Source organism: Anabrus simplex, chromosome 3 (assembly GCF_040414725.1).
Source record: "Anabrus simplex isolate iqAnaSimp1 chromosome 3, ASM4041472v1, whole genome shotgun sequence".
Taxonomy (NCBI): Eukaryota; Metazoa; Arthropoda; class Insecta; order Orthoptera; family Tettigoniidae; genus Anabrus; species Anabrus simplex.
Genome location: NC_090267.1, coordinates 92,556,917 through 92,568,453, shown reverse-complemented (window position 1 = coordinate 92,568,453; position 11,537 = coordinate 92,556,917). Strand labels below are relative to the sequence as shown.

General features: G+C 42.1%; 1 pseudogene; it reads right to left on the bottom strand.

Annotated features, from left to right (window-relative positions):
- Nucleotides 1-7,956: 7,956 nt before the first annotated feature.
- Nucleotides 7,957-8,075, bottom strand: LOC137499070 (5S ribosomal RNA; annotated as a pseudogene).
- Nucleotides 8,076-11,537: the final 3,462 nt, after the last annotated feature.

Below are 11,537 nucleotides of genomic sequence, written 5' to 3'. Positions count from 1 at the left end.
TCTTTGCGCCCATATTCCTTACATTCTTTTGCTGCAGCCTTCCTGTATCTCTTTCGTTCAAGTAGTTCCACTTGTTTTCTTCGGCTTGTCTTCTTGGTCAACCTACCCATTGTGAATTTTGGATCTAAAGATTTCCTGATGTTTAAGCCTTCTTGTATGATCCCTACCAGTTTATAGTAGTTTCTGTTTTCGGTAGAATTCGACTGTTTGTTTTATGGGCCTGCCAGGGCCAAGTGTCCATGTGTTTTCTAGTGCCTCTCTAAATGTGTACTGTTTGTTTTCTTCTTGTTCGTCTTAATCTGCTTACCCTCCAGGGTTGGTTTTTCCCTCGAAATCAGCGAGGGATCCCAAACTACAGCCTCAAGGTCAGTGTCCTGAAGCTTCAGACTCTGGATCGGGGATACAACTGGGGAAGATGACCAGTACCTCGCCCAGGCGGCCTCACCTGCTATGCTGAATAGGGGCCCTGTAGGGGGATGGGAAGAGTGGAAGGGACAGACAAGGAAGAGGGAAGGAAGCGGCCGCGGCCTTAAGTTAGGTACCATCCCGGCGTTTGCCTGGAGGAGAAGTGGGAAACAGGATGGCTGAGGTAGGAATCGAACCCACCTCTACTCAGTTGACCTCCCGAGGCTGAGTGGACCCAGTTTCAGCCATCGTACCACTTTTCAAATTTCGTGGCAGAGCCGGGAATCGAACCCGGGCCTCCGGGGATGACAGCCAATCACAGTAACCACTACATCACAGAGGCGGACCAGGCAAGCAACTCAATGCTGAAAACATCTTATGGATATAAGCGACGAATTTTAGGTAAATAAAATATAATAAATTATAAGAATATATTCTTTACTTATTCCTAAAAATTGAAAAATCCTTTTCTTAATTATTGTTATCCGGTCGCTTAGATTAGCAGTTTGCCTTTTTCTTCCACTACGAGCGCTAATGCGAGTCAATGTATTGTTTCACTTAAGCACCACTACGAGCGCTAATGTGAGTCAATGCATTGTTTCACTTAAGCACCACTACGAGCGCTAATGTGACTCAATGCATTGTTTCACTTAAGCACCACTACGAGCGCTAATGCTAGTCAATGCATTGTTTCACTTAAGCACCACTACGAGCGCTAATGCGAGTCAATGCATTGTTTCACTTAAGCACCACTACGAGTGCTAATGTGAGTCAAGGTATTGTTTCACTTAAGCACCACTACGAGCTCTAATGCGAGTCAATGCATTGTTTCACTTAAGACCACAACGGGCGCTAATGCGAGTCAATGCATTGTTTCACTTAAGCACCACTACGAGAGCTAATGCGAGTCAATGCATTGTTTCACTTAAGCACCACTACGAGCGCTAATGTGAGTCAATGCATTGTTTCACTTAAGCACCACTACGAGCGCTAATGCGAGTCAATGCATTGTTTCACTTAAGCACCACTACGAGCGCTAATGCAAGTTAATGCATTGTTTCACTTAAGCACCACTACGAGCGCTAATGCAAGTCAATGCATTGTTTCACTTAAGCACCACTACGAGCGCTAATGCGAGTCAATGCATTGTTTCACGTAAGCACCACTACGAGTGCTAATGCGAGTTAATGCATTGTTTCACTTAAGCACCACTACGAGCGCTAATGAAAGTCAATGCATTGTTTAACTTAAGCACCACTACGAGTGCTAATGCGAGTCAATGCATTGTTTCACTTAAGCACCACTACGAGCGCTAATGCGAGTCAATGCATTGTTTCACTTAAGCACCACTACGAGTGCTAATGCGAGTCAATGCATTGTTTCACTTAAGCACCACTACGAGCGCTAATGAAAGTCAATGCATTCTTTCACTTAAGCACCACTACGAGCGCTAATGTGAGTCAATGCAGAGTTTCCCTTAAGCACCACTACGAGCACTAATCCGAGTCAATGCATTGTTTCACTTAAGCACCACTACGAGCGCTAATGCGAGTCAATGCATTGTTTCACTTAAGCACCACTACGAGTGCTAATGTGAGTCAAGGTATTGTATCACTTAACTAAAACTACGAGCGCTAATGCGAGTCAATGCATTGTTTCACTTAAGCACCACTACGAGCGATAATGCGAGTCAATGCAGAGTTTCACTTCAGCACCACTACGAGCGCTAATGCGAGTCAATACAGAGTTTCACTTAACCCTTATAACTACATTCAGTGTGGAAATTTTTCAAAAATTCGAAAAACGCCTGAGGATATTGAACCAAGGAACACATTAAGAAATCATTATTTAAATAAGTTGATTTGGATACGATTTGAATAAAAAGGGAAACGATTAAAAAACCTAGCAATTTTAGGCAGTTTTTCCGGAGCTGCATTTAGGCCGGATGTGGTTTTCGATATTTTTTTAGTTTGATAGAGATATCCAAGACCCACTATTTTAAACTTTTCTGGGCCCTTTTGCCCTTCAACTTTCGGTACAATTGAGGAAATTGCTTAAGTTTACGTTTTTCGTAGTACGGGGACCACTACTTTGTCTGCTAAGAAATGTTTACAACATTAAGAATATTTCTCACTGGATTCTTACGATGTCACACCTCAAGGGTCACCTCAAGTCGTTAGAATCCATTATGGAGTACTTTGAACCGTGACAGACTAATTACGATACTTTTAACAAGAAATGTTTTTTGTCCATTGTGATAGGTGCCTTTCCCTCTTAACAGCCTCAGTTCAGTGAAACGGTTCTCCCATTTTAATTACAATCTCTGTGCATGAGATAAACCTGCAGCTGACATAACCTCAAAAACGGCACAGTGGTCATAAAGCTACACGTTTACTTCGCATTACGTGGGCCAGTAAGAAGTGAGCGGTTTTATGTTAATAAATGAACAATGAATGGGGCAGGATGTCCGTCCGGCCTGGGAACTACTTTGTTCGCCTTCCGCACCCCCCGGTCACGAGTACAGAAACACTTTCCGAAGGGTCAACAGTTCTGGTGTAGGGAGTATTGAAGTATGCAGAAATATTATTTTGGTCCCCTGTCGATATTTCTTGATACGTGCAGTATTTTTATATCTGTCTCTTGGAGCAGCCACAGGAAACTATAGCGTGCACGGATGTCTACGTTTCATTTATGGCTATTGGTGGTGGTTTTTGTTTTAAGAGGAAGTACAACCGGGCAACAATCCTGTAATTACACTATTCAAAAGGAAAAAAAATGGAATGGATCCAACAAATCGAAAAATGAAGTTATCGGTCAAAGAAGACAAAGGCTACCGAGCAAGAGGCCTCGTGGTTTATATCACAGTGCTAACAGCTTGCATTCGGGAGTCAGTGGGTTCGAGCCCGACTGTCGGCAGCCCTGAAGATGATTTTCTGTCGTTTCTAATTTTCACACGAAGAAAATGCTGGGCTGTACCTTCATTAATGCCATGATCGCTCCTAGCCCTTTCCTATCCCATCATCACCATAATACTTATCTGTGTCGGTGCCACGTAAAGGCAATTGTCAAAAAGGAAGAAGAAAAGTAAGATAAGTGCTACGAAAGATGTGAAAATTAAATACTCCCTAGTTCCCGAATGCTCTAATACCGTCAGGGTCGGAAAATCGAACAGTGACTTCTGATCTACATTTAGGGCAGTCGCCCAGGTGGCAGATTCCTTATTTATTGGTTTCCTAGCCTTTTCTTAAGTAATTGCAAATAAATTGGAAATTTATTGAACATGTCCCTTGGTAAATTATTCCAATCCTTAACTCCCCTTCCTATAAACGATATTTTTGTCACAATTTGTCCTCTTGAATTCTAACTTTATCTTCAAATTGCGATCTTTCCTACTTTTAAAAATACCACTCAAACTTATGCCTCTACTAATGTCATTCCACGTCATTTCTCCATTGACAGCTCGGAGCATACCACTTAGTCGAGCAGCTCGTCTCCTTTATTTTAAAAGTAGGAGAGATCATAATATGAAGATAAAGTTGGAATTCAAGAGGACAAATTTTTTTTGCTAGTTGCTTTATGTCGCACCGACACAGATAGGTCTTTCGGGATAGGAAAGGCCTAGGAATGGGAAGGAAGCGGCCGAGGCCTTAATTAAGGTACAGCCTCAGCATTTTCCTGGTGTGAAAATGGGAAACCACGGAAAACCATCTTCAGGGCTGCCGACAGTGGGGTTCGAACCCACTATCTCCAGGATGCAAGCTCATAGCCGCGTGCCCCTGACTGCACGGCCAACTCGCCCGGTGAGAGAGAGGACAAATTGGGGCAAATATTCATTTATAGCACAAGGAGTAAGGGATAGCAATAAATTATCAAGGGAAATGTTCGGTAACATTCCAAGTTCAGTGAAAATATTGTAAAGAAGGAAAGCTAGGTTAAAAAGGTAAATAAATGTAAAATATGAGGTAAACAATTTATAGGGAAGCGACATCCCTAAATTCAGATCATTGATTGATTGATTGATTGATTGATTGATTGATTGATTGATTGATTGATTGATTGATTGATTGATTGATTGATTGATTGATTGATTGATTGATTGATTGATTGATTGATTGATTGATTGATTGATTGATTGATTGATCGATCGATCGATGCCTAAAGACAATGCCTTGTCTATGCAACCACTGGTCAGTGAATTTAGCTCTTCTTCTGTGTATTCGTAGCATTCTTCTCCAGACCCTTATCTCAAACTCTTCCAGTCGTTTCAAATCTTGATCTCTGATTGTCGAAGATTCACATCCATACAATAGCACACTCGACACACACACAAAAAAAAAACATCAAAAATTTCTTCCTAATTCCAAAATCTAAATTTGCACTGATCAAAAGGTTACTCTTATTATAAACGCCTGTTTGTCAAGCGCTATTCCCCTTCTAATCTCCTTACTGCTCCTGTTGTCATTGATGATCAATAGGGCTCGGAAAATGAGGAAAGATCCTTCTCGCGTGTCGAAAGACGAGGCCCATCATAATATATATTCATTCTGGATCACCGAAGGCCGGGAAATGGTGGGTTTTATTAGTTCTTTATTGCCTTTTAGGGCGTTTTTGACTTACAGGTACTTTTAATCTTGTTTTAGGTCTTAATGGCATTTTTTTTGCAACTTCACCTTCTCTCTACTACATTTGTACTGCCCATACTCAGTTCCAATCATCGTTAGTTCATCTTTCACTTCTCAAAGGTATTTTCTGTAGTAAGAGAGAGAATGAAACGAAAATGAGGTGAAATGAAATGAAAGAATGAATCTAACGCTTGAAAAAGCAGGGGTATCAAATTATGTACAAGAGAAGTGAAATATTGAATGGAGAAAATGTTGATGTGAGTGTTTTTGAAGAGGAAGATCTCACTTGCTTTAAGTATGAACATTTAAGATCCGTTGATGAGGAGAGAAGTTTCTCGATGTTTCGCAACGTGCTGTTTGAAGACCGACGATCCTGACAACTAAGAACCTGAAGATGACCATTGTGTTATACTGCAAAGCCAACTGAGGTGAGGTTTCCGAATTCCAATTTCTGTAACCCTGGTGTGGTTAAGCCAAATATGATTCCAGTTATACCAATTTCAATTTCTTTCTCCAGGATATATATTGAGGGTTCGCTGATTTCATTGTATGTGGAAAAACATTTCTTTACGAAGTCTGCAAGTACTTTCCTAAGAAACCCGAACTTTTTTTTTTAAGTATGTTAATCTAATAATATAGTGTATTATATATGAAAGAAGAAGTATTTCACTCAGACATTTTTACACTGTATGTTGCATTTTGAAACATTAAATATGTAACTAAAACTTAAATTATGAATTAATTTGTACGTCCTTTTTGCCCGATTTTAGGCCCTTTTTGCTATTTTTAGTCTTTGTACATGTCTTTCTTTAGACAATTTATAGTCTTCAACTTCCGAGCTCTAGTGACCATACTTCTTAGATAAGGGAAACTGGTGACTTGTTCCACTGTCTTACCATAACTTAGGTCCACCTCCGTGCCCTAACGATTATTGTTATTACTTGCTGTCCTCGGGGTCCCGCGTTCGATTCCCGGTATTGCCAGAAATTTAAGAATGGCAGGAGGGCTGGTATGTTGTTCCAATGGGGGTGTGCCTGAAAAGAGCTGCACTACCTCAGGATGAGGACACGAGTTTACTATCCATGAAAAACCATTCTCAGGACAGCCGACGGTTGGAGCCAGCCGTGAGGTCCAGCCCGGTCCCGTCTCCCGAATGCAAAGGCGTAGAGCTACGGTAGAGCCGTGGCCACCCGTCCTCTGCTCGGTTGGTCGGTCAGAGTGCAGAGCTGTTACACCACGGACCAGCCGTGGCCACTTATGGCCGAGACCCCCTGTGCATCTGCCGACCATTATCAGCTAGTGGCTTTACGTCTCACCGACACAGATAGGTCTTATGACGGCGATGGGTTTGGAAAGGCCTAAGAGTTGGAAGGCTTTAATTAAGGTACAGCCCCACCACGGAAAACCATCTTCAGGCCTGCCGACAGTGGGATTCAAACCCACTATCTGCCGGATGCTAGCTCACAGCCGCACGCCCCTAACCGCACGGTCAACTCGCTCGCCGACCTTTATCAGTAAGCTTGATGTTGGTGTGAATTCCTTCAGGATGTTTATTCACAGCTAGTTTCAGACGATCCCTTAATAAACAAACATTCAAGAGACCCAATTTCACCAAGTTAAATCAAACGACAACACTCACTTTGGAAAAGAAGAGCAGCTGAAGGGAATATTTAAAAAAGTTAAGTTACGAAAAAGTCATTTTCATAAACTTTTTTAAAATGAACAATTAATAAAAACATACACATCACACATGAACAAAAGTGCTATACACTAACAATTGTTTAACATCTATTTAAGTGAATAGGAAATTGTTTTAAATTAGATTAGAACATAAGCATATCCACCTTCCCTTCCCACTTGACCGCCCCAATCAAACCTCTCCACCAATTTTATTTATTTTTATATTTTTAAAATCAGTTTGTTTTACGCATAACAAAGGTACCATTGTAGGATGGCGTTTTCTATGTAATTTCACCTAAGCAATGTAAAGCAGCTTAAGATATTCCTAAGGAATGAAACGTGTTCTAATAATAATTAATTTGCTTAAAGCAAATATATCGTTCAAACAGGTGGAAGTTTACTTTTATTGATTCAATGTAACTTCTGTAAGGAGATTGCACCAGAAGAAGAATAAAATACGAGTCGCGTGCAAAGTATTGCAAACACTGTCAATCTCCATGAAACACACCAAACTTCTGTAAGGGGCGGACCAGAAAAATAATAAGGAGGAAAAATACGAGTCACGTGTAAAATATTTCAAACACTCTTGATCTCCATGAAACACGCCAAACATCTGCGAGGAGACAGCGCCAGAAGAAGAAGAAGAAGAAGAAGCATAAGAAGAAGTACCAGTCGCGTTCAATGTATTCCAAACGCTCTTGATCGCGGAGTTTTGAGAGCCGCGGATACATAGCGTTATGAACACAAGGCTTACCATACGTGACACCTGTCTAGACGCACACACCTGCCTGCAGCTGAGTAAATAGGCTTTCATCTCTGTCACTGCCCACAGACAAAATAAAACTGAACTGCGCTGCACCTGGTCGCGTGTCACACACGGGTATGGATAGAGTCACACTGACTTCATCATTTATGGTGATGTTTTTCATAAACATTGATACGTTCAAAAGTCAAAGTCAAGTCATCTCCGTACAGGCCATGACGGCCATTGGAGGGGTGGAAGGTAAAGGCTTCCACTATCCGTAACCTCGGCACATGATGGAGTAGAGTGTTTAGCCTTTGTCCTCAGGAATTAACCTGGTAATTTTTGCTGTAGGCTGAGTGAACCTCAGGGCCAAGTGCACATCTAGAAGTAGAAATATCGTTTCTTAAATTTTACGACTTCCCGATGGGTATTCGAACCCACTTCCTTCCGGCCCGAAACGAGCACGCCTTTACCACCTCGGCCAGGCAGCCCCAAAGGGAATTGAGCCAACGGCAGGTGGTGTTCCCAAGCGGCCATCCATCCAAGTAGTGACCACGCCCAATGTTGCTTAACTGCGGTGATCGTACGAGAACCGGTGTATTCAACATGGTATGGCCGTTGGCCGTTGATATGTTCGACGTCATTTATTTCGTTACGCTTTTCTGCCTTCATCTTAAGACTACTTACTCTCTCGCATGGGGAACTAGGAAGCCGTGGAGTGTTGAATTTCCCTTCCAGCATCAAAACTATCAAAGCATAGATACAACGAGTCTAAGTCCAGACATCCAGTGCCGTAAGAAGGATTCAACCCTATATTGCCATTCGAAACTCGTACTGTACCATACAGTGCCGTAAAGTGAAATAACGAATCTTTATTAGAAGCAATCCTCTCTTTCTTTCTTTCTTTCTTTCTTAATCTGCTTACCCTCCAGGGTTGGTTTTTCCCTCGGACTCAGCGAGGGATCCCACCTCTACCGCCTCAAGGGCAGTGTCCTGGAGCGGGAGACATTGGGTCTGGGGATACAACTGGGGAGAATGACCAGTACCTCGCCCAGGCGGCTTCACCTGCTATGCTGAACAGGGGCCTGGGTGGAGGATGGGAAGATTGGAAGGGATAGACAAGGAAGAGGGAAGGAAGCGGCCGTGGCCATAGGTTAGGTACCATCCCGGCATTTGCCTGGAGGAGAAGTGGGAAACCACGGAAAACCACTTCTAGAATGGCTGAAGTGGGAATCGAACCCACCTCTACTCAGTTGACCTCCTGAGGCTGACTGGACCCCGTTCCAGCCCTCGTACCACTTTTCAAATTTCTTGGCAGAGCCGGGAATCGAACCCGGGCTTCAGGGGGTGGCAGCTAATCACACTAACCACTACACCACAGAGGCGGACTAGAGGCAATTCTAACTATGAAAATGTGCACATTCAATGAATATGCGGTAGAATAACACGTACGGTATCCCTTGCTTGTCGTAAGAGGCGACTAAAAGGGGTCGCAAGGCCTTTCAATTTGGGGAGTGTGGGTGGCGACCACGGGGCCGTTTGCTGAGTCCTAGCATTGCTTCCACTTACTTGTGCCAAGATCCTCACTTTTACTTGCCCTATCCTACCTCCCTTGGTCAACTCTTCTTCTTCTTCGTCTAATCCTGCATCCATTAAGAGGGCAGTATTATTGGATCTTTAAGTTTTCTTATATATAAAAATCATATGAGTGAAGAACTGGAATCAGTTAAGGCTTTTTGCGAATGATGTTATACTGTACAGAGAAATAAATAAGTTACAAGTTCGGGAGCAACTGCAAAAAGTCCTGGAAAATGTTGTGAGATGGACAGCAGGCAATGATATGTTACTGTGTTGATGGGGTGAAAATTCCTTATGGGGCCTAGGTTTTAAAATAAGGGAAGTTCTTCATTGGGGTAATAACATAAACCCTATTGTAAATTAAGGGTACAAATCACTGCATATGGTTTTATGGGTATTTAGGGGTTGTAGTAAGGATGTAAAAGAGAGGGCATATAAGTCGCTGTTAAGACCCCGACTAGAGTACGATACCAGTGTATGTGATACACACCAGAATTACTTGATTCGAAGACTGAAAAAATCCCAAGAAAGCAGCTCAATTTGGTCCGGGTGATTTCCGACAGAAGAGTAGCGTTACGAAAATGTTGCAAAGTTTGGGCTGGGAAGACTTGGGAGAGAGGAGACGAGCTGCTCGACTAAGTGGTATGTTCCGAGGTGTCAGCAGAGAGATGGCGTGGAATGATATTAGTAGACAAATAAGTTTGAGTGGTGTTTTTAAAAGTAGGAAATATCGCAATATGAAGATAGAGTTGGAATTCAAGAGGACACATTTGGGCAAAGATTCATTTATAGAAAGGGAAGTTAGGGACTGGAATAATTTACCTAGGGAGATATTCAATATTCAACACATTTCCAAAGTCTCTGCAATTATTTAAGAAAATACTAGGAAAACGACTGTCACCTGGGCGACTGTGCTAAGGTGACTGATGGAGAACAGGCTGTCTTGTAACCACACCTACCCTGGGGAAAAGGAATCACAATTCAAGGGGAGGAAATCAAAACTCTGAGACGTGCCAGTGATATCGTTATTGTAATTATGGCGATGCCATAGAAATACTACGCGCATTCAGCGATGCAAACACACACACTTATATACCTTCAAGTCCCAGTTATGGTATGAAATACGTCGAAAAGATAATTAACGTGTCAGTGTAAATTATATAAAATGGGATAATATCTCAAGACATTGAAATGAATTTCAAAACAGATTTTTCTCCACGTCATCCCGATTTATGTGTCTGGTTATACGTATCGAGCGACTTGTTTATTAATTTTTATAAGTTAATACCAACAAGATAACATTTTGTACATAAGATACCTCCCGACGGCGTTAAATATACTAATGCATATAAATGGGTTCACGAAAGTAGTCTATGCCGCTGGATATGAAATTTCCACACACTGTAATTCAATAAATTAGTGAGAGATATTTGTAAACACGTTAAAAAGACTGTTTATGAATAAAACATGCCTGCTTACCTTACGTGACTGAATTTAATCTTTTGTAGTAATTACGGCTCTGCCCAACCTGCTATTGTATAATTCTTAGATGGTCTTGTTAGGAACAAACGAATTAATATTTATATATAGAGCGTGTACAATATTTATCGCTGTGAGATGGTTTATACACATACAGAACAAATAAAAGTTATGATTCTAACTGTACACTTCACTTTATTTTTTCTACTTGTTCCGACACTTGCACCGATACAGAAAGTTCTTATGGCGATGATGGGTTGGGATAAGACATGGCTAGGACTGAGAAGAGGGTAAATGAAATGAAATGTCGTATGGCTTTCAGTGCCGGGATATCCCAGGACGGGTTCGGTTCGCCAGATGCAGATCTTTCTATTTGACTCCCGTAGGCGACCTGCGCGTCGTGATGAGGATGAAGACAACACCCAGCCCCCGTGCCGTAGGAATTAACCAATTAAGGTTAAAATCCCCGACCCGGCCGGGAATCGAACCCGGGACCCTCTGAACCGAAGACCAGTACGCTGACCGTTCAGCCAACGAGTCGGACTGAGAAGAGGGTGATCGTGATCGTAACTAAGTTACAGCCCCAACATTTTCCTGATGTGAAACTGGGAAACCACCTTCAAGTTTGCCAACACCGGGGGGTGTGGGGTGGAATTTCAAATGTTTACCTCATATGACGGTGAAAGAAGTGACCGTAGCCTTACCTAAGGAACAGTCCCAGCATTTCTTGGTGTGAACTGGGAAACCACGGTAAACTGTCTTCAAGTTTGCCGACACTGCCAGGAGTGGGGGAAGGGAAATTAAAATTCGAATGTAGGTTCATTTCTACGTGTGTTTGTTTGTTTGTTAGTTCTTTGTCTTAGTTGTTTGTTGGTGGTAACATCACGGAAAAAGGCTGAATATAATTTTCTCGAGATTTGGTATTTAATTTCATGAATAGCAGGGGATATTTGATTAGTATAAAATGGCCCGTCTGTTTCCATTTCTTGATGGATACAATACTTTTATATACACTGACTGACAGAGCA